This window comes from Choristoneura fumiferana, chromosome 22 (genome assembly GCF_025370935.1).
Source record: "Choristoneura fumiferana chromosome 22, NRCan_CFum_1, whole genome shotgun sequence".
Lineage (NCBI taxonomy): Eukaryota > Metazoa > Arthropoda > Insecta > Lepidoptera > Tortricidae > Choristoneura > Choristoneura fumiferana.
In genome coordinates this window covers 2755928-2779955 of record NC_133493.1, presented here as the reverse complement: position 1 = coordinate 2779955, position 24028 = coordinate 2755928, and the positions used below count along the sequence as shown (strand labels likewise).

At 36.4% G+C, this 24028-nt stretch overlaps 1 protein-coding gene across 2 annotated transcripts in view; it reads right to left on the bottom strand.

Annotated features, from left to right (window-relative positions):
- The window catches only part of sano (CABIT domain-containing protein serrano), a 128317-nt gene extending 104910 nt beyond the window's left edge, over positions 1-23407 (bottom strand). For both annotated transcript variants that reach the window (XM_074104926.1, XM_074104927.1), the window contains exon 1: positions 23100-23407. The gene's annotated coding sequence lies outside the window, so the exon portion shown is untranslated. The remainder of the gene's footprint in view (positions 1-23099) is intronic.
- Between the last annotated feature and the right edge of the window lie 621 nt (positions 23408-24028).

Genomic DNA, 24028 nt, shown 5'->3' with positions numbered 1-24028 from the left:
AACGCCCTATCACAGTTTCATCACCCACTGATCCTTATTGCATTAGCACAAGATCATGTTTCGATTGAAATTCGTTTAAGCGACCGCAAAAAAGGTTGTATATTGAAAAACAGTTGTTTTTCGATCGTACAAAAGAGGTCGTTGCTTTATAAAAGGTAACAATTAAAAAAAAATAGATCGACGTATGAAGTCATCGGACAGCAAAAAACTTGTAACGGTGGGAGCCGATCGGCTTGATATTCTTTGGTATTTTTAGTTTTGATGCAAATACTGTCGGTGATATCTAGGTAAGTGTGATCGCTGTTGATTTAAAACCTATCTCACCGTAAGTAGTATCATATCAAAGTTTTTTTAAGCAAATCCGTACCTATATGTAGAGATAAGTACTTCACTTAATTTAATATCAGAAAAAAAAATTATGACGCAATTTATTGATCGACCAGTGCTAAAAATCTACACATATAAAAAAAATGTTTTGCAAGCGCATTTACCTACCTCTACTTAAAGGTAGTAGTTAATAAAATTATATGTACTCAGCAGGTCATTGCTTTTTTTTTGTAAAACACGAAAACTGCGTTTAATAAAATTATTTCAGTAACAACGAACAGAAACAATTACTTTGCTCATCCGCGACCTTATAGCTACGTTTGTACAAGAAATAGTCATCTACCTTAAAAAGATAATAAAAATAAAAATGTTTATTGTACTCAAACAGAAGTGTTACAAGTAACATAATCTTAAGTTAATAATAGTTTAGCTAATAATATTGTTGTCTTGTGTTGTGAATAAATGATTTTTTTTTCTTTCTTTCTTTCTTTCTTTAAGTTTGTACAAAAAGATCTTAAGTAAGTGGTCGAGCTTACCTACTTAAGCACATTATATTGGGCTTCAGTCACTCCTGCTGGCTCGTACTGAGGCACCGACCGACTTCAGACTGGTAGAAAATTTTTCATGGTTTTTGTAGTAGGTTCAATATTTTGCTATAATTTTTTTACAAGCTTTTCTTTAGCTTGCCCTGTTTGTTTATTTGTTTGGCTCAAATCTTGGAAGCTAAATTTGACCCACTTTCAGTAGCCCGATTGACTTGAAATTAGGCACATTTATGTAAATTTGGTGACAATACAATAATATGGTATGACATCCTGGTGGTCCTGCCAGGATCGTCTCTGCAGGACGGCACTCCTCAACGGTTAATGGCATTGACTTGAAATTAGGTACAGACATGTAATTTAGATGACAGTGCAAGTACAGTCAATAAAAGTACAGTTGGCAAAAAAGCTTGCTTTTATATTTTTGACAAAAACTTAATGTGGTAAAAATTCACACTACGTACAACTTGAGCTGCGTGACAAACATCATAACTCGACATAAAGCGCGAAGGAAGATCAATAAGTTACGCTTTTTATATCACATCATAAAGTTGCGGGCTGCGGCCACTTCACAAGGCCATCGGATCACGTGATACGTTTGTTTTTGCAAAAAAGGTCGTATTTACACTTACGCCTCTCTTCTGTCTGCCCTTGTCTATGTATATTTGCAGACAAATTGAATTAAAAGTTCCAAAAATAATTTTCAATAATATATAAAAGAAGACCAGTTTTATACTTTAAAAAAATAAACTATGCTGATATTAAAATGTGTAAAGTTAAGTCACTAATCACCACAACATGTAACAGTGCCACATTACGAGCATCACATTAATTCAAATAAACTCTTTTGTTATAAAACTAAACTTACGCTTGACGCATCGTCACAAACAACACCAAATATGAAAAGCTTTCTTCAAAAATCATTAAATCAAGTTTCAACCTTAAGAAAACCGTGTCTGGTTGAATTTAGGCTCAACTGTTCGTACTTCTTGTTCGTCTTTTGTTTTTTTTTTAGCAGAGTTAAAACAATCTTTATCTGTTGAAAACTAGGCCCATATTTCTGTAAGACATTCCTTTAAAATGATTAATTAGTTTGCTTTTGTTTTTTATGGTTTGGCCAAAGTTTCTTAGAATGACAAAAGCGTCATTAAGTTTGAACTTTCTCAGTTGTGCTTGTGTTTGAAGCTACGGACCCTAAATAAACATTGTTATCAAATTAAACTCGATTCCTGAGAATTCACGGTCTGAAATTAAAGTTTATTACAACTGTTGTGAGTCTGTGAGTTTGATTTGACAAGCACACGCTGTTAAACGATGTTATCATTGTCATCTCCATAGTCATACATAAGTAATTCTTGTAAAAAATGATATGATATTTTTTTATTTAGCTTGTAGTCTATTTCTCAAAAAGTTGTCCATTTTCAGTTGACCAGTTAAAAAAAATCCGACGCTATTTTAACACAAAAAATAAGTAATATTTTGTTTAAATAAATATAAAAAGTGTGTTTAAATAAATACTTGTGGTAAAGGTGACAAAAAGTCAGACGATCTTTGTTGTTGGATGTAGGTAGATAGTTTAAGTTTCGATGTAGTTACAAAATTACGATTTTTTCCTCAAAAGATTTCTTGACGTTTTCCTGACGTCAAGAAATTTTGCATGTTTTATGCAGTTTATGTTTTATGATCTCGTCCTTAAGTGTTAATAATTTCTTGACAAACTCATTTCTTATCAGTTTCATGACGGGACAACTTTTTGAGAAATCAGTAGTGTGTCCCACAGCTGGGCAAAGCCTCCTATTTTTTAACCCCCGACGCAAAAAGAGGGGTGTTATAAGTTTGACCGCTATGTGTGTCTGTATGTCTGTGTGCGTGTCTGTCTATGGCAACGTAGCTCTTAAACGGGCGGACCGATTTGAATGCGGTTTTTTATTTGAAATCAGGTTTTCTAGCGATGTTTCTTAGACATGTTTCATCAAAATCGGTTTAGCCTTTTAACTTTTTGTTGGTTAGGGTATTCTTCCACTCGGCACTACTTTTGGCCAAACAATAATAATAATCATATTTACAGTGTTTTAGTAGTAGTAGGTAGTGTTTTAGAAACAAACCGGATTAACGGCCACTTTACACTCCATCTGTTCATTCTTTAGGCTGTTAAATAAAGACATAACTATTTGTACCAAAAGAACAACAATACCATTAACCCACGAATAATGTCGTATCATCAATACAAACGTAAGCAATTCACTTAACAAATTACGAGCGACTTTCCAAGAGGTCCAACAATGGAAAAGTGGTAGAAAACAGAACAGTTGACACTTTCACTGAGGTCAAACACGTGCCTCCAAGTGGCCGCTAAAATGAGGAGTATGCGGCGGTGAAGATAACTCATTTTAGTTCATCATCATCATCTCAGCCATAGGACGTCCACTGTAGGACATAGGCCTCCCCCACAGACCTCCAGCCGCCTCGGTTGGCAGCGGCCTGCATCAATTGTGTGTGGGTTTGTGTGATTTGTGTGTGTGGAGGTGGAGGAACTGCATGAACACGCAATCTTGCATAAGCTTAGCTATCATATGGTCGCGGGTGAGCAAAGAAATTCTTTTAGTTTATTGATATTCAATAAATTATTTTCTTTCTTCTTCATAAAATTTTAGCTAGCCAAATTAGTTTGTCTTTGTGTGACATTGCGTACAGTTTAATGCTTTAGTTTCATTTCAGCCATTGCAACTTATTCGTGTTTAAGATAAGATGCTTATTTCAAAACAGGCGAGTACCATTCGCAACAAACCATATCGTACCATATATTATAAGTGATGAATGCTCGCCTCAGATCCTTATGCTGATACGTTAGACTGTCTGTCAATATGTTTTGATAGATGGAATTGAAACGTGCTATCTGTGATTTAACTTTTTGAATAAAGAAGAACGGCTATTAATTATGCTAAGGGGCTGTTTCACCATCCATTGATTAACGTTAACCGACGGTTAAATGTGATGACGTCTCCGTCTATTCGAACAAAACAAATAGAGACGGCATAGCTTTTTTGGACAAAGAATTAGCTTAGCTATTCAAAGCCTTTGAATCAAAGGGAATCAGCCCCCTGCTGCAGCAGTGGTGTAGCGGTATACCGAATACCGAGGACCTGGGTTCGATTCCCAGTGCTGGTCTTATTTTTCTGGTTTTTATGTGCATCTATATTTCAGTTTGTATTTTTAATTTAGGTTTTACGGGATGACCGTAAAAGTAAAAATTTGGAATTGAAATAAAAAATACAAAAAGATTCCAAAAAAAACAATCTTCAAAGGGAATAGCTGCCAGCATCTTCGGAATCTTGCCCAAGTTTTGGCATCATCATCCTAGCCTATATACGGCCCACTGCTGGGCACTGGGCACCTCTCAGAATGAGGGCTTGGATCGTAGTTTCCACGCGGGCCCACTTCGCCCACACCGTTAAATTGCTTTGCTGTTTCTGCAGGTTTCCTCACTATGTTTTGCTACACCGTAAAGGTCATGGTAAATTTCAAATGTATGTTACTACTTCACAATAATACACTACTTATACTGCCAATTGTTATTATTTTTTCTTTTAATGATTTTTCAACCGCCCACATTGTAACCTTTATTCAACCAAGTACTTCTAACAATACAAAATCAATATTTTTTACTATCATCGATAGGGAAAAAAACATTTTATCATTAAAAAACAATAGCGGAGGCCAAATGAGATCATTGTACATCATTCATCATTGTGTGGTTACATGTATCAATCACTTTGTCCGTCCGACTCTACGATTGACAAAAACGTTGTAACCGATTTTAAAACACATGTGGATTATTTGATAAATTAAATGTGTAAGTCGATATTCTGTTAATAAATTAGTATTACATGTATCACAATGATGTATACATTTAATCAAACAAGAAACATTCTTGATGTTTGAGAATAAACGTTTTTTTCGCAAAATAATTTGACTGATTCATTAGTCTGTGAACATACTTAGTACGCTTAAATTTTACATAGGGTTTAATGATATAAGTAGAGTTTGAAATCGAATCCGGCTAGCGCATCCAAAAAACTTTTTTGTCAAAAACGTATCCATTTGTCCATCCAGCCTATATACGTCCCACTGCTGGGCACACTCCATCTCAGAGGAAGAGGGCTTGGGCTATAGTTCCCACGCGGGCCCAGTGCGGATGGGAACTTCACACGCACCATTGAATTGCTTCAAAGGATTGTGCAGGTTTCCTACGATGTTTTCCTTCACCGCAAAGCTCGTGGTAAATTTCAAATGTATTCCGCACATGAAGGAAAAACTCAGAGGTGCGAGCCGGGTTCGAACCCCGACCCTCTGCTTGAGAGGCGATAGGCAAACCACTATTTACCACGAGCTTTGCGGTGAAGGGAAACATCGTGAGGAAACCTGCACAAACCTGCAAAGCAATTTAATGGTGCGTGTGAAGTTCCCAGCTTTGGGCCCGGAACTATGGCCCAAGCCCTCTTGTTCTGAGAGGAGGCCTGTGCCCAGCAGTGGGACGTATATAGGCTGGGATGATGATGATGATACTTTTTTTAACGAAATACTGACGTAATACAAACAGGTTTTTGCTGACCTTATCGTGATTCCTGACGCCCACAAGATGCATGTTTGTTTTTATCGATATTAATGTTCAACATTTTATAGAACGGACTATGTCGGAGTACTTTAAGTGATAGATAAAAATAAAATCATGGCGTCATAAATAGTTGTGTTTCGGTAATTTACGTAAAATAATGCATTCGAACAGCTTTTGTTTTTAAATCCTTCAAAAACTGGATTGATAAATAAATTAGGAAAATAAGTTTTAAGTTTTTTTTTTTTTTATTCAGTATAAGCTTGCGTTTGGCCACAATCACGCCTGATGGAAAGCGAGGATGAGGCCTACGATGGAGCACGCTTGCCTAGTAAATGCTCATTCACCCTAGACTTGAAGGCTGCCAAATTGTAGTGTTCAGGAAACACAGTCGCAGGCAGGGAATTCCACTCTTTTGCTGTGCGGTTGATGAAGGAAGAGCGAAAACGCTTTGTGCGGATTTTTGGAATACTGACAACGTAAGGGTGGAGACCCCGCCTACTTCTGGTCGACCTGTGGAAGAAAGGAGCAGGTGGAATAAGGTCGTGCAATTCCGAAGCACAATCTCCGAAATGTAGCCTGTATAGAATACCGACAGGGAAGCCACTCTTCTGCGATGACGAAGGCTCTGACGACAAATATCTGCATCACAGGTGACGCCAATGAGCCTCTTAAAGTGATAAATATATATATATATATTTATTATAATATAATATGACTTTGTTTTTTTATAATTGTCGCCTTCCGTGAAGTCGCCAAGCAGTCACAGCGGAAGACCAGCGTTGGCCTGCATGGCCAACACTATGCTGAGATGGGAGCGCTTCGTGATTTCGCAAAAATTTGCTTTTTTTCTTAAATTGTCTGTCTCATGTGTACCTATAATTTGCGATTTCTTGCGAACAGAAAATAAATGCCCTATACTATTCGATTTCTTCCAAGGACCTCAATTTACGAGTATCCCCATACTATTATTTGTCATCAGACATGGAGACAATATCATCATCATCATGTCAGCCGAAAGACGTCCACTGCTGGACATAGGCCTCCCCCAAGGCTCTCCACTCAGACCGGTCTTGTGCTTTTCGCATCCACCGCGATCCCGCTATCTTAACCAGGTCCAGGTCCAGGTCTTAACCTGGAGACAATATATTATAAAAATATTATAAATTAGTATAAATGTATGCAGGTGCTTGTGCAAGGTCCGCCCGGATTGCTACCACCATCTTGCTCGCTAATCCTGCCGTGAAGCAGCAGTGCTTGCATTGTTGTGTTTCGGCGTGTAGAGTAAGACAGCCGGTGAAATTACTGGCACTTGAGCTATCCCATCTTAGGCCTCTAGGTTGGCAACGCATCTGCAGTACCCCTGGTGTTGCAGATGTTTATTATGGCCGGTGGTGATCTCTTACCATCAGGAGACCCACTCGTTCGTTTTCCATCCAGTCGAAAAAAAAAACATTGACTAAAGCAACGCAGTTTCGTTACGTTGCATGAAATATACGGAGCAAACAGGTTTTCATATCTACATGTATACACAGTATATTACTGTACATTTTATTATTATCAGTATACATATAATATTCCGGTTTGTGTAAGAGGAAATGAAGACGATTAATCATTATTTATTTTATCTTATTTTATGTACAAAGGAAATGAAGAAATTTAACTATTATTACTTAATAATGTCTATTTAATATAGTTATATACTATACTCGTTTGGATTCAAACTAGTTATCGTCTGGGACTTCGTCCGCGTCGAATGAACTTTGCATTTCCTTTGGGATAAAAAAAGTGCACACAACCAAACAAAAATAAAGTTTTCTAAATTATAAAGGTATGTAACAAATTATATGAAGCTTTCAATGGCATAATGATTATAACAAATTATTGTCATTTGACATAACACAATTTTCCCAGATTTTTTTTTCAACTTTACTGGAATGTAATGTAACGAGCCTGGCCTAATCAAACCTAATATGTAGATTCTATTTCCGAACATTTGAATTTTATACCAATTGACGGTTATATATTTTTTACTGTATTTCAAACTTTATGAATTTTAATGTTCTTCTTTTTATTTGGTTAAATCTAAATCATGCGTTACTTTGTGGAAATCCATATCAATGGACTATAAACAATTAAGTAGGTAAATTTGCATATCAGCGACCTTAAGTTATCGTATATGGAACAAACTTGTGTTGATGCAGACTCCACCTCCATACTGTAAGACACACACACACAAACATCACGCCTGTATTCCCAAATGGGGTAGGCAGAGCACACGAAACGTTACCGCTTCGGAGCCACTTTTAGCAATTTTAGGTTTCAAGTTTGACAAAAACGGTACAATAGTACTCGTACACACAGTGGTATATACTGTAAGAACATACATAAATCCAACTATCGTCACCACCACACTACGCTGACACGTTTCGAACTCAACGAATATCCATCCTCAGAGCAACACAACTACCCTGCTAACAGATATTAAAGTTTCTCTTTATTAAATGAATATACATATGTTTATCTTATTCGCTAACGCTACCGTATTATTTTGACAAAGTCCCTCTGACACTTTCCTACTTGCGATTTTATCGCTATTGTTCATTGAGGCTTTCTAACTGTCCACCTTTAACCGTGAACCTTGTACAGTTTAGTTACAGACTATTTTTGAATAACATGATAGTCATAACGGTGTTTACGATAGCATACAATTGTCAATGCTAGTCAATAGGTGAAATAAATGTTATGCATTTACTTATACGTTTGTAAAACATTTGTATAAAGTTTACAAATAGTTGGTTATTTACTATGCTAGATGTTTGTATTAGAATGGAACAATTATAGTTTCTTTCAAACAAAAACAACCCAATATAAAATGTAAATTAATAATGATGTTGATAAAAAATACACAAGATTTCTACACTAGCTACCTATGTCAATATAAAAATAAACACTCATATCGTTACTAGACTGTCATAGTCAAAGTTAAAATCTAGGATTGCCAACCACAATTTCAAATAACTAGGATTTGAAATTGGAATAATCAGATTAGGTTTAGATTATAACCTAACCAACAAAAAGTTGGAAATCCCCCGACATTGTCACTTCAAAGTTTCATATCTCAAAATCGGTTCAGACAGACACACATAGCGGTCAAACTTATAACATCCCATTTTTGCGTCGGTGTTTAAAAAATAGGTAAAATACAATTCCAGTAATGGCAATTTTCAAATACATGGCATTATCAAGATGATTCCGAGGGAGGTGGAGAATGCTCATAGAATACTGCCGAGCCGGCCTCGGCAGCATGCCCGACTCATCTGGGAATTGCTCACCAGAGGCCTACGGACTAAACTCCACCCCCTGTGGAGTGTTGTACTCCAGACGCTCCGTGCTTACGGTATACACTTTGCGTCTGGGTGATTTTTTGTATAGTGGTGTGTGAAATTTGAGGTGAGTTATTGTTTAAGTTGTGTTGTTTGTTTGTATAGAGTATCAAGATGATTTAAAAGCCCAGGATGCTTTTTGAAAGCTATATCCAGGATGCCCCAGGACACCCCAAAAAGCAGGAGAAGATCATTCAAAACAGATCGGTTGGCAATCCTACTCTATTCTAATATGTCCCTCTCCCTTAAATAAACAACTACAAAAACGTCTGCTGCATTTTCATGTCCAACAAACAACAAAGTATCCAAATGAAAGTATTCCAAAACGAATTAAACTATCTAAAAGCTTCAAAATAAATTCTTGAAACCCTAAAATGGTCGTCAAATAAGAATGCAAACAGATAAAAAAGAAATCTACAAATTTCTACGAAACTGAGCTTAAAGAATTTAACAATACAATGGTTTTATTTCCTTTTTAGTTTAGTTTTAGGGCAGTTTTGTTAGACGAATATTTTTTGCTAACTGAACTATTAAATTATATTAGTTATAAACAAACATCCTATTTTATAAAAATCTAAACTAGTGCATCGTCACGCAAAAAATGCATTTTTATATAGAATTTGTGCCGTGCCATATGTGTCTCAATGTGGTCTTAGTCATAAACTGTTACCGCATGAATGTTCCCTGTAGTTTTATATCAAATCAAGAAAAAAAATCCATTTTCAAAAAGAATTTTTTTTTTTAGTTAAACATACCGTACTTTTTTTTGCATTTGTATTTACGCTTAATCTACCAAAATCCCAAACCACCACCAAACCAACCAAATACCAAACCTAAACTATAAAATAACTATAATACTTACCTGTTTAGACTTATCTCATTACTATTTAGAGCTGGGTATAATGACACCTACACAATTTGACCCCGAACAAACGAACAAACAGAAAACATTCGAAGTTAAATAGAAGCTTCTAATCTTACAACATTTATAGTCACACTTTTTGCAGTAGGTAAAACAAATTTTTCAAGCTACCGCTACTTTCATTGCAAACAGATTGTGAGATAGAAAGTAAAATTTATGTCACAGCAGTGATACTTCGCTTATATGGCACCATCGATCAAAAATGGCATAAGTGACGATACGATATTATAAGCTTGTTTACTTTTTAATAGGGGAGACCGAGGAGAGTATGACAAGGTCGATTTTTGGGAACTTATTAACTGGTAGCGAGCTCGCAATATCGCGCGCTTGATAGCTCTTGACTTGAACTGAAAAACGCGAGCTATTGCGAGCCCGCTACCAGTTAATAAGTTCCAAAAAATCGACATTGTCATACTCTCCTCTGTCACAACTCTCCTCTGTCACAACTCTCCTCGGTCTCCCCTACTATCGTAACGCAAATAGACAGACAAATGGTTCAGTTCATTGATAGAAACTACCTGGTATTTAACCTTATCTCTTACTTCATAGAAACTCATTTTTTTGTATTTTATGCTAAATAATTATGTGTAAAATAAAAACACTTCAATTTTGTTCAGTTTCAGTTTCGTTGAGCATAATTAACTATCTTAATTTTTAATTATCTTTTAAGCAATAAGAGAAAGACTACTAGTGTCTTGGAGAACACTTAGAGAACTTCATTTGACCCCTCAAGTGGAAATCAAAAATAACACGTTGTATACTAACCGAACTCTATGCATATTAAAACTAAACGTTCACAGTGGTGTAAGCATTAGTTTAAGCAATGCAGCGTTTACTTAAAGTATGCAGGGATGCCTACCTGATTTATGGAGTAGGAATCACTGCATTAAAAATTCAAAGTTTCCTGGTTCACGGAACGATAACTGCTCGGTTACGGCTGTATTCACCCGTGAACATACGACCTTATTCTGAGGTTTTTTTATGGCGTAGCAAATGTGATCATCGTGATTTCATTATAGTGTCAAATACTACGAGAAGTTGTTGATACGCGTCGCTTGAGGCGCTGCCAATTTGCTCATAGTACTTTATTTATTCATTTCATTTATTTGCACATCATAAAAATTACATTATTAATACAGTAAAAATTGAAACGCTAACGTGGACAAGCTTGGAAAGTTTTTCTGTTAAAAATTTAAACTGATTTGTCGAAGTTTTATTGTGGTTTGAAGATGGTTTTCATGCATTCGAAGTAGGTATTATAAAAAGACAGTAAAGTCGAAATTATAAGAAAATAATGAAAAAAATCACAGCATATACTATGCGGGAAAGAAATATTAGATACCCACAGAGTATATTTAAAAAGAAAACATACCTAATATATAATTTTGCGACTGCTCGATTAGTATCGTGATAGCAAAACGAGAAGTAGTTAACACACTTCTCTTATTTTTTCGATGTTCTTAGAATATTAATTTGCTGAAATTCTCATACCAAGCTCAGTAAGAATTTATTACTTGTTGGTGTGGTGCATATTTATCTGTATTATCATTCCAAGTAAGAAGATTGTTATGTTTAAATGTAATAGAAAAAAAATACGTATATAAGGACCCCTACATTTTTTACTTATTTTATTACTATTATTTGTAGCTGTAGCGTCAAAAATAACTATGTAAACATATGCGTAAATTTCAGGGGTCTATCTGTCTACGGTTCTCAAGATACAGCCGTGTAACATATGAACAGACAGACGGATAGCGTAGTGACTAGCTCCGTTTGTCACCCTTCGGGCAGGGAGCCCTAAAAAGAAGTTTAACTTAAATCAGCTTCATTCCCTCGACAGTAGAACGTAACCAGACCCGCCATACATTAACCGTGCATATTTTAACTTCCATAAAGTTTAAACGTTGACTAATGGCTGGTCCCGGCATTCGCTGCAATTACTGTCCCGGGAATGGATCGTTCGATCCAGGACCGTTAAAATTGCCGGGATCACTCAGGACAAACAACTTGAACGGGACTCAACAAAGCTGAAAGATATTTACGAAATTTTGTTTTAGCCCACGTACGTTTATATTTTATGACATTGTAAAACACAGTTGCAAGAAAAGTCGTCCATATTGAAAAATAGTCAACTGGATCTCTTTACTGCCTCCCAATGTAATGCAATTCACATGATTTTTCTCAAGTCTTAGCTGGGTTTAAGTAGGCTAGAAACAAACAGCAAAAACTTCTGTATGAAAAATATGTTAATTCGAAAAAGCAAAAAATGTTGTATGAAAAACGTGTCAACTGACGAAACATCTCTTAAACAACGCAATATCCGCAACAGGCTTCGTCAACAAAACTGAACTGAAACAAAACTGAAGAAAGCAAATAAACGAAACTTGTTGAATAAATGCATCTACTGTGTCACGACACTACAGACCTACTTTTATAATTACATAAATAGCCAGTTGTCATTATTATCTTCAATCTGAAACGTCAAACTAATCAATGATTTAATCTAACTAAATGTTCACGAGGAACTAAATATTTTGATCCAATTAACTGTATCTAACTTTCCATCTAACAATTGAATTTAGAGTCAAATGTCGCACACTACGAGTAATAACCTCATATTTAATGTGCGTGGGTAACATGTTTTAAAGAAAGATTTTTATTTGAATTAGCTAAAAATACGCAGATATAACACATATCTTTTTTATTCTCGAGTAAATATAATTAAAACAAATGCCAAACATATACCAAATTGCTAGCTTTTATCCAATATAAATCATTACAGATTATCTCTTAAATCCCCTAAAACAACAACGTGGTCTCCATTTACGTTGCAAGAAGAACAACCACGCAAAATTTAAGATCTGGACTTGGCGAATAAAGTCTTCCATTGTATTGGGATAAAAAGTAGCCTAAGGTTAAGTTACTCCAGAGATCCAGCTATCTACGAGTACATGACAAATGTCATCCAGACCCTTCCAGCCGTTTTACCGTGAATCAGTAACAAACAAGGGATCCGAGACTTGGTGCTTCTCTATGCTTATAAATAGGCTCAAAGTTGCTCAGCGAGCTATGCTCGGAGTTAAGGGTTCGAATCAGAAATCGTACGAGAGAGACGTAAAAGAACGTGGTTCACCGACATAGCCAAGTCAATTAGCTCGTTGTAGCAATGGGCAGGCCATATAGCACGGAGAACAGATGGCTGTTGGAGCCGAAAACTTCGCGCATAGAGGCCGCGGATCGGCAAGCGCAGCATAGGTCGTCCACCAGCGAGATGGACGGATGATCTGGTTAAAGCCGCAGGTTCACGGAAGATGTGGGCCGCTTCTAATCGAAGCGACTGGAGGTCTGTGGGGAAAGCCTATGTTCAGGAGCGTTATAAGGCTGATTTAATGCAAATTGAAGTGGCAGGGCTGGTCATATCTGTTCGCGGAGTAAGCGAGTTCTTAAGTGGAGACCACGTCTTAGAAAACGTAGTGCAGGACGCCCTCCGGCCAGATGGAGTGACGATCTGCGAAAGGCTGCTGGTAGAAGCTGGATGCGTCTATGCCGACGACAGGGGCGCAATGGTGCTCATTGATGAAGGCGTCCAGCAGTGGACTGCTATGTGATTGATGATGATGATGATGGTGGTTTTCCATCTATTAGAGGAATATTATACAGTTTTGCGGAAGGACACGGTTAAGCGACGAGCGTACTAAAGCCTATTGTTGGTGTAGGAGCCGTTACTGCTGTGCGTTTGACAAAACTGAATCAATCGGTTCTGCGCTCTATTTGACGCACTCCAGTTGCCTATTTGACGCGTCCGCATACATTTGTTACGCTTAAATTGTTTAAGCCTGTTGGGTACTTCTGAAAAACATGTACAGTAGAGTCACCAGCAGCAATATCTGACACGAAAAAGCCTGCATAAATATCTGATATGACTCCATTTCTAGGGCCGGCCGGTGTGACGTGTCAGATATTTTTGGACACGCTGTGGCAGATATTACTGCAGGTGACTGTACAACTAGAATGTTAACGTCGGTCAGGAATTGTAGGTTTTCTTCGGTTTCAAATGAGAAAGAAAAATTAATAAGCATGTTTGTCTTTTCAATGACATAACATTTTTACTGAACCTAAAGAAACAAACTATAAAATATAGATTATGATTGGTTTTTTGGAGTCTTTTTGTATTTTCTATTTCAACTCCAAATTTGTTACTTTTACGGGTATTCCGTGAAACCATATCGAAAATACAAATTGAGGCATGGATGCACAGAAAAACCAGAAAAGAGACAAGCACTGGGAATCGAACCCTGATCCTCAGCAATCCGTACTGCGTGCTATAACCCCTACACCTCTGCTGGACAGGAATCTAGACACGAATTTTTCCTATGCATACATATCTCACTCAGGTTGCTTATTTCTACTATGCTACTTAAGCAGCAGCACTAGCGACATCTATGTTTCGCCGAGAGACGTCACATTCTTTCGGAACTAACCGCTCACCCAGACAAGAGATGTCGCTACTAAGCTAAGTGATCTTTAAAAAACGAGCCTATCAGTATCTCAAAGGGCCGGCAACAGGTGTCCATGGGCGGCGGTGATTGCTTCCCATCAGGTGACCCTCATGCTCGTTTTCCCCTTCTTATGTATATAAAAAAGAAACCTTGTTCGCACTACGGAACGCTAAAAAGTGCCACAATTTCAGATGTGTCGTAATGTTGTTAGATTAAGCGTTTTGGGAACTCATTGAACCAAATTACTTGGAAGTGTGTCAGTAGATAACCTCAAATACTATCGTTTGATAAGGGAATTGACTATCGGCTCGATGTTATTACGTTTTCGCATTAGAATTTAAGTATAACAAATTCATCTATTTATGCAAACAACTAGGTATATTATTTTGGACTAAACGATAATTGTCATCATCATCATACCAGCCTATTAACATCCCACTGTTGGGCACAGGCTTCCTCTCAGAATAAGAAGGCTTGGGCCGTAGTTTCCATGCGGGCCCAGTACGGATTAGGAACTTCACACACGCCACTGAATTGCTTCGCAGGTTGTGCAGGTTTCCTCACAGTGTTTTCCTTTATCGTACAGCTCGTGGTTTTACGCTCGAACTATTGCGAGCCGAGTTTGAGATTGCTAAGTATCCCAACGTGCATCCCTTGAAACCTGCCATCATTCTTCTTGAACTTTCAAAAGTTCTTGTCACGAAATAGGGATGACGTTTCCTATTCCAAGTTAGGTATATTTTATCATATATTTCATTTTTACTTAAAGCTTGTAATGTGCTTACTTACTTTAAAGTTGGCCAAGAATCGAAAAATTTGCAACCCCCTTTTAAAGACATCTAACGATTACAAGGATGAACTCAAGTCCCTATAAGTACTAGTTGGCATAGTTTACATATATATTCGTGCAAAATTACAGCTTTAGGGATAGTCTCTGCGCAAAGCGGCGGACCAGACAGACAGATAGACATGGCGAAACTATAAGAGTTCTGTTTTTGCCATTTTGTATGGAACCCTAAACATGTAAGAGCCCTTTGTAGTACTTACAAAATAAACGTGACGCAAAAAGAGGGGTGTAACACTTGTGTCTGTTCTTCTGTGGCACCGTAGCTCTTAAACGGGTAAACCGATTTGAATGCGTTTGTATTTATTTGACAGCAGGTTTTTTAGTGATGGTTCTTAGATATGTTTCATCATAATAATACTATGTTTTTGAGATATTGAACTTTAGAAAGAAAGAAAGAAAGAAAGGTTTATTTTGGCTCCATAAGTACCACCTAAAAACTAAGACTAAAACTAGTGACAGTGTCGGGGGTTTTTGTTGGTTAGGTTATTGATGATTAATTTTCTTTACCACTTAGAGATGAACACTGATTATTATGATTATCTTCATTTACTCACGATAATATTGAAATCAAACAGGATCCTTGTATGATTACAAATTCTTCTAAACTCAACCGCAATGGATCGCATCATTGCTATGACGTCATAATACAGTCATCAAGTCATCATACAACCTTCACCCAAACCTTTTAGAAAAACTTGAAAACACTGCAGTCCCAATATTTTTTAAGCGTTTCCAATGCTGCGGTTAATATTGTGTTATGTAAATTTGGCTTTTCAAGTTCCTTGTTTTGTTTATTTTATGTAAAAATAAAATTGGTGTTATGAAAAAAAAGTTCAATATATTAATAATACCCTATAACTTACAAAGACGAAGTTTTATACTTGAACTAGCTTTACCCGGGGCTCCGCGCGCGTACCTAAAAATCACGTGGCAAACCCGAAAAATTTATTGACGTTGCATAAAAACATACATACATTAAATCACGCCTCTTTCCCAACGGGGTAGGCACTAAATACGTCCTTCCATTTGCTGGCTGGCATACAACTCTAGCTTCCTCTACGTTCATCAATCTTTTCATGCATGCACGCCGGTTTAGAGTACTCCTGACCCGACCTTTCTTCAGAACGTCCTCGATTTGATCGTGATACGTATAGGTACGTTAAAACATTCATGTCTCTAATCCTAGCAGCATAGGTTACATTTGACTTTGCCCAGCAGTGGGGCACTAACGGGCTAAATAAACGGGTTACATTAGAAAAGTTTACACATTTGACAAGTTTTTTTTTCATGTTAATTTTCTGCGTAACTGTTTTTTTTTCGTAAGAACCTTCAACAAAATGTAAGAAAACTTTAAGTTAAGACCTGACCAAGGGAAAAAAGGATTCATTTATATAGTTATTCGTCCCAATAAAAAATAGTTTTATCTCAAATAATTTTTAGTTTAGTATTGTGTTGATTAAGCTATCTCAATATCTAAATGGATAAGAACGATAAACTCACTATATTATTAAATTACAATGAGAATGACAGTCCCTTGAAACTATTTCGCACTGGAGTTATAATAATTTGATACTGGCGCGATAGCATTATATCTTTGAAGAAAGTGCGATAACTCAAGATATACCCAAAAACAATAATGCTGCTTAATGTTTTGTTGAAAACCTTGCCCTATTGGTTTAGATACAGTCATACTTAGATAATGTAACGTCAAATTATTTAATCAGTTCTGAGTAAGGATGCCAAGGTTAGTAATATAAACAAATAATCCAATCCCTTTTGCGTACTAACGTCGCCTAAAATGGCCGAACTGCGGAACACTTTTCAGAAATCTGACATGGCATTGGGATCCAAACTCGCAATATTTAATTTTATTGACATAAAAAAACACACTACATCACAACAAACACCCGAATCCGTACCCAAATTGTGGCAAACAGAACCCTAAAAATTTAGCTACATCATAGACATATCCGTCTATTTTTCTGTCTGCCACAGGGCTGTATCTTAATTAATGAGGGTTCTTTGACAAGCAAAATATCGTTAGATGGCGTTAATATCGTGAATTCCGTTTGCCATTTCTGTCACGCTTGTGATTGGATAAATATCTAAAAGAGCCAATCGGAAGCAAGACTGAAACCTCAAACGGACCTCACGACACTAACGCCATCTAGCGAGATTTCGCCAGTCGAAAAACTATCATTCAATTCAAATTTAGTAAAAAGCTAAAAAGACTGTTTTAAGAACCGTTATAAATGGCCAGCAACATTTGCAGTGTGAATATTTGTTGCCGCTACAATAACAAATAACAAATAAAATAGATCCCAACCAATATTTGACGACCAGATGGCCTAGTGGTTAGAGAACCTGACTACGAAGCTTGAGGTCCCGGGTTCGATTCCCGTGTCGAGGCAGATATTTGTATGAAAAATACGAATGTTTGTTCTCGGGTCTTGGGTGTTTAATATGTATTTAAGTATGTATCTATCTATATAATTATATTTATCCGTTGCTTAGTACCCATAACACAAGCTTTGCTAAGCTTACTTTGGGACTAGGTCAATTGGTGTGAATTGTCCCGTGATATTTATTTATTATTGAATATAAAATTACCTACCTTTTACTTAGAAGAAGGGCTCTACTAATACTAGATTTTTATAGATACAGTCATTTACAGCGTATACTTTGACATGCCGACTATTTTGCACTGAAACTAATAAATATACAAGAAACGCTCGTTTAAACACATAAGATTAGATAGATAATAGATAAATAAGATCACTGCTTCTGTCATAGAGATCTTCGCAAAATGAAACTAAGATGGTGTAACTCTGCATATACTATTGTTCATAAATTTTTTGATAATAAAGCAATATTTTAATTAGTTATCCCCCAAGGCTAAGATTACAGGTGAGAGCTGAATTTTCGAATAATGCTTGTCAGGTTGCCTCATTACTTAATTACTAAATTTTTAATGCCTTTAGCTTTGGTTTATCTCGGTCAATGTCAACTGTTAATAATTGGTTAGGGAATTCTTTAAAAATTGCCAATTAATTGACATATTTCATATTTTGACATCGCCGTTAGAATTGTATCGAACGTGCGAAAATTGCACAAATTGCTTCTGATTGTTAGTGTATTAAATTAATCTTTATTTCCTAACATAAAATTTAAATTCCAAATGGAAAGCCTTTAGCTTCATTTGAGTTAAATTTGTTTTTTAAACAGCATACTTTTTGCGATTATTATAAAACCATTTGACTCAAGATAGCGCAAACAGGCTTCGTGTTAAACAAACTTAAGTCAAATTTCCCACAAAAACAAAAACCATAACGGTAGTGATAATAAAATTAAAATTCAATGCTAATTAAGATTAAAGTAAATAGAGATCGCGTGTTTATGCAATTTCAATTCACGGCTGCCGCTCGTAATATTATGCCACAAAATATACAGTTACAATATGCTGAAGATGCTATCTTTATTATAAATCATTTCTATCAAGATGTTATCGCTATTACTGTGATGGAAATCGAGTTCAATGCGCTCTGCACTTGCAAGTGAACGCATCTGAGTAAATAACTTAAGATCCCTTTTTTATCTGAGTGGCTTGGGTGACAAGTGGAGATAATTAAATCATGGTAGACAACAATTAATGTAACGGTATGCTGCGATTGTATGCGCGAATTCTGAGTTCATTGGTTGGTTGGGACGTTCTCCGCTCGGTGGTTAATTGGCAAAATACGCAATGTAAACGCTTGGTGAGCTGCTGGCCGCACGTGGTGGTGGCAGGGTGGTAAAGAATATAGTAATATTTACATTTAAAAAATATTAATTTTGCGCCCAACAGGGTACAGAATGTGATCTCCTAGTTTTTAAGTCACACCACTTGTAAAACCATCATGTGCAATGCAATAAAGTATTGAGAATCTAAAGGATTAAAAATTACAAAGTCGGTACTTACATTTTATTACCTCCTAGTATAAGAAAAAAAATTACCTTATAATAAAAAAAATATTAATGAGAAATTTTGAAATTACTGTTCAACATAAAATGTATTGCACAATTTGTTAGAAAGTGTCATACCCCTTAAATAAACTATTCGGATCATGATTTTAGATAGTTTTTCAATTTTAAGGTATATTTTTTGTTAGGTGCACAGGTGGGTGCACAATTTCATTTTAATACATTTTATTAAGGGGGAGGCCTATGTCCAGCAGTGGACGTCTTTCGGCTGACGTGATGATGATGATGACCTTTTATTAATGAGAATGAACAGTATATTAAACAATTCAGTGAAAAATAATGTAAGTGAAATCATGCAAAAAAAAGATAGGCAAGGACTATGAACGTATTTACTAAAACTTTACATATCGAAAATACAAACTGAGACATGGATGCACAGAAACACCAGAAAAAGAGACCAGCGCTGGGTATCGAACCCAGGTCCTCAGCATTCCGTGCTGCGTGCTATAGCTCCTACACCACCGCTGGACAGGAGTCTGACACAAATTTCTCCTATGCACACATATCTCATCTTGAGGAGAAATTTGTGTCTAGACTCTTGTCCAGCGGTGGTGTAGGGTATAGCACGCAGCAAGGAATGCTGAGGACCTGCGTTCGATTCCCAGCGTTGGTCTCTTTTTCTGGTTTTTCTGTGCATCTATGTCTCAGCTTGTATTTTCGATATGGTTTTCCGATATGACCGTAAAAGTAACAGGAGTTGAAATAAAAAAATAAAAAATACTCCAAAAAAACCAATCATAAAACTTTACATGCAAGATTGAATATAGTGAAGACTTAAAACAGAAAATAATAAGGGTTACGTATCTTAAAATTATGCCAAAGTATACGTATATAGTAGTTTATATTATCAAGAAATGCGGACTGGCGAGAAGCAGGAAGCTAGTGATGAAAAGGTCATCTAGGTCGGGTCGCATAGTCTTGTAAATACTGGGTCTCAAAGTTATGCGGTTTACACGAGAATAGGTGAAAAGAGAAATTAATGGGCGTTTTTCTATATTAAGGTGGGCTATATGTGACTGCATAATAGGGTGGAGAAAGAGAAAAAAAAGTTGTTTAATCAGTCTCGAATACCTCTAAAAAAGATAATGTAAGAAGAGAAGAGATGTAAGAAACTAGTCCATATGCAATAAATATTGGATAACTGATGGAATAATTAGATTTTTTAGGACACTAGCCTATTAACTGAGAGCACAGATTCAGAAAAATAATGACGCTTATTCTTATTAATGTGTACCCTCAGTCTAATTACCGCATCAATATTGCTGGAAAAAATGACACGGTAATTAGTATGGTGAACAGACAAATGAGAATGGTCATGAAAATCATGCATTATCACGCTGAATTAATACGGAATTGCATGATTTTGCCATAGAAAGGCCACCTTTTGGATAATGTTTTATTAGAGGTAAGCTTCTTTGGAAAACTCGGAAAAAAAACCTAAATGCCGTGCTAATTTCGGGAAACTCCTTCATTATTTCTTTTGTACACCGCTTAGAAGGGAACATGTTTGCAAAATATGAGCAAGACTAGTGAGAGAAAGAGAAAGGAAGAACGAAGGAGGAAGGAAGGGGAAGAGAGAGGTAGAGAGGAGGCCTATGTCCGAAGACGGGCGCTATAAGGGCTGTTATAGATAGATAGATTTCAACAAAATTTCAATATAATTTCGTCCCTTTCGGTGTCGAGACCCTTGGTCCGTGGGGTCAGGAGCATTAAGCCTCTTCAAAGAGATTTCGAAGAAGCTTGTCAATGCCACCGGTGACCGAAGAGCTGGCAGCTACCTCGCTCAAAGAATTAGCCTAGCGTTTCAACGAGGAAATGCTGCCAGCATCTTCGCCACAATGCCGCAGGGGCCTTTTTAGGGTTCCGGAGCCAAAATGGCAAAAACGGAACCCTTATAGTTTCGTCAAGTCCGTCTGTCTGTCTGTCTGTCCGTCCGTCCGTATGTCACAGGCATTTTACTCGAAACATACAAGATGCAAATCAATGAAATTTGGAGTACAGATGTCTTGTCAAAGCCGCTATTTAGTTTTGTAGTTAAATTACAAAAATAAATATTTACAGGGGGCACTCCATACACGTAACAGAAATTGAAAAAAAAAAAATTAACTCGCATCAACGTGTGGCACATAGTTCGACAGCTCTTTTGAAAAGATAGTAAGGTTTCTCAAAAACTTTTTTGATTAAGTGAAGATTTTCGGAAGTAATCGCTCCCAAAGTAGCAAAAATTGTGTCCCCCCCACTCTATCTTGTAAACCGTTTGTCCAAAAAATATGCAAAAAATATGGAAAGGTAACGCTTAATAAATACTTTCAACGAAAATTGGTTTCAACATGATCGGATATACCGTTTTTGAGTTATTGCCGAAAAACTGCGCTTCTCAACAAAAGGACGTAAGTGCCGTGAAGATACGCTCTTTTTCTGGTAATAAATTTTAAGACTGTAGTAAGTGTTTTAATTGTGTTATAACGCACATAATATTACTTGATTTCTATCTTGGAACTCTATCTTGGAAGGAACTCTATCTTGGGCGTGTCCGACACGCTCTTGGCCGGGTTTTTTGGATAAAGCTTAGTTTTTAATATACATTTTAATTTAGTTTGTAATATTTAGTATTATTTCTGCTTTTTGTTTGTTTTTACTTTAATAAATCTTTCAACAAAATACTTAATTTTCTTAATAATCTGTAATTAACTTACTTCTTCTGGCTAAGGTATTGCGTTAGAGTATCATTTAATTGGTAAATTACTTCCATTCAGTTTTTTTGCTAAAATCATTGACAGTTGCAAGTTTTTCGTCTAAATCCTAATTGAAATGAACTTTAACGCTTAGAAGTTCAAGTTTAAGAACATAATGACGCGTTCCGTACATTTTGACTCTATCCTTGAACCATTTTTTTATGAAGTTTGGTAAATAAATATACCTTAATTATTCATATTCTATTTCTTGGGATCTTCGGTCCATTACTTTAAGGAAGATTCAGCAAAGTAGTTCCCATTATGTAATATTATGTAAAGTTTGTCTGATGAAACTTCTGAAAAATGTAGTGTCAGCTCAGCACTCATTCAAAAAAGTTGGAAAACCCTCACAATTTTGATAAAACGAGTCCAAAAACCATCGCTAGAAAACCTGCTTTCAAATAAAAAACCGCATTCGAATTGGTCCACCCGTTTAAGAGCTAAGGCACAGACAGAAAGACAGACAGACAGACACACATAGCGGTCAAACTTATATAACCCTTCTCTTTTTGCGTCGGGGGTTAATAAAACGTACTGATCACAGTCATTATTACAAGTTAAATATAAAGAGATTGAAAAATAGATCAAAAAAAAAAAACAACAGGGCCTTTGACGTAAAAACCCGAATGAAAAGTCTTCAGAAAAGGTTTTCGCAAGAATATAAAAGCAGTAAAAGCACTTTACTACATGGTCCTTTACCTTAACTAAAGACAGGTTTTATACTGACGGACAGCCAAGTTGAAAGTAAGGCGAAGCCGGGCTCGAACCTAGGTCATAAAATCTTCAAGGCTAGGTATTGAGATCTTTAAGTAAAAGAGCAAAACTTTTTAACAGCAGTCTGCCTGCTGTGCCTTGTTAAAAATAAAACCGGGCTTGTCTACGGCATAAATGGTCATATTACGTTCATCTTATGATTACAGTGTAATTTTGTAATTTCATTTTCATTTTACATTACGTTCTGTAAAATAAAGAAAAAATACTTAAGACAGTTTGCTAAAAAAAGTTCATGTCTATTAGATGGAGAGCAATGACATTAGATAGGTAAAGCTGTTTTTTTGCTGCTATAATTTGCTATTAAATTTTAATTAAGTTAAATGAATACAAGTTAAAATAAAACAGTTTCTAGACGCACAGTTTGTCTTAGAAAGTTGGCTACAAAAAACTGATTTTAAAACTAAATGCTAACTTAAACCTATCATAAAAACTTACCAAATGTCTAGTAAACTTCAGAAACTGTTCAAAAACACTACATAGACACAGAGCACTAAACTAAAACTGTAATACACATGCAAGCACTGTTCCTGAGACTTGTCAATGCTTATACTTTCTACTTGAACTTTTAGTCTTAACCCTCGCCCTAGTTCATCAAAAACACTTTGAACTATCAAAACCGATCAAAAATGTACAATTTTGAGGTATTTTGATACTTTTAACTGTTGTTTTTATAGTTTTTTGCTGACGTAAAAGTTTTATCGCGCGATTGCTCAAACGATCGCTCGGTGTAGCGGTCTGGGCGCATCTGAACTGTGGTTCGAGTCGCTCCATAGACAGTTGACCTTCGCAACGCGACTGAAGTTAGCTGCAACCGGTTTGCCTTTGGGCAAAAGTGCCTGTATGCTTTTTGCGATTTTTTTGAGCAAGCGAGCTTTGATCGCGGTTTTCGGATTTTGGTTTTTTAGTTTTTGTAGTTACACCCTTTTCAGTTTTGACGTTGGCAATTAATTCGGAGAGAGTTGTGTGCTTGCTCTTTTTTGACTGCTAAGTCTTTCTTTATTTTTGTTAATGAGCGAAAAAGCAGGAGATAGGTTAGTTAATTTTGCACTCTTCGCTGTGGCAGATATTAATGCAGGTTTTTGTACTGTCGCTTGGAAAGTTCTAAATTTAATTATTTTGTCAAAACCTGAATTCCACTTGGTTTTTTTAGTATTAGTTATTATTGTTCGGTGAGCCCTGCGCAAAACACTAGAGTGGGTAGATAGGGTCACTCGCAGCACTATTTGTGCCAATTAAAACTCATACCAGCACACAGTCTTCTTTTTGAAGAGGCGAAAACGTGCACACAGATCACTGAAAACTATTTTCGAGTGTAAGTTGTCAAATTTACAAACCGCTTGTTTCTCAAAAGTTAAAGTCAAAAT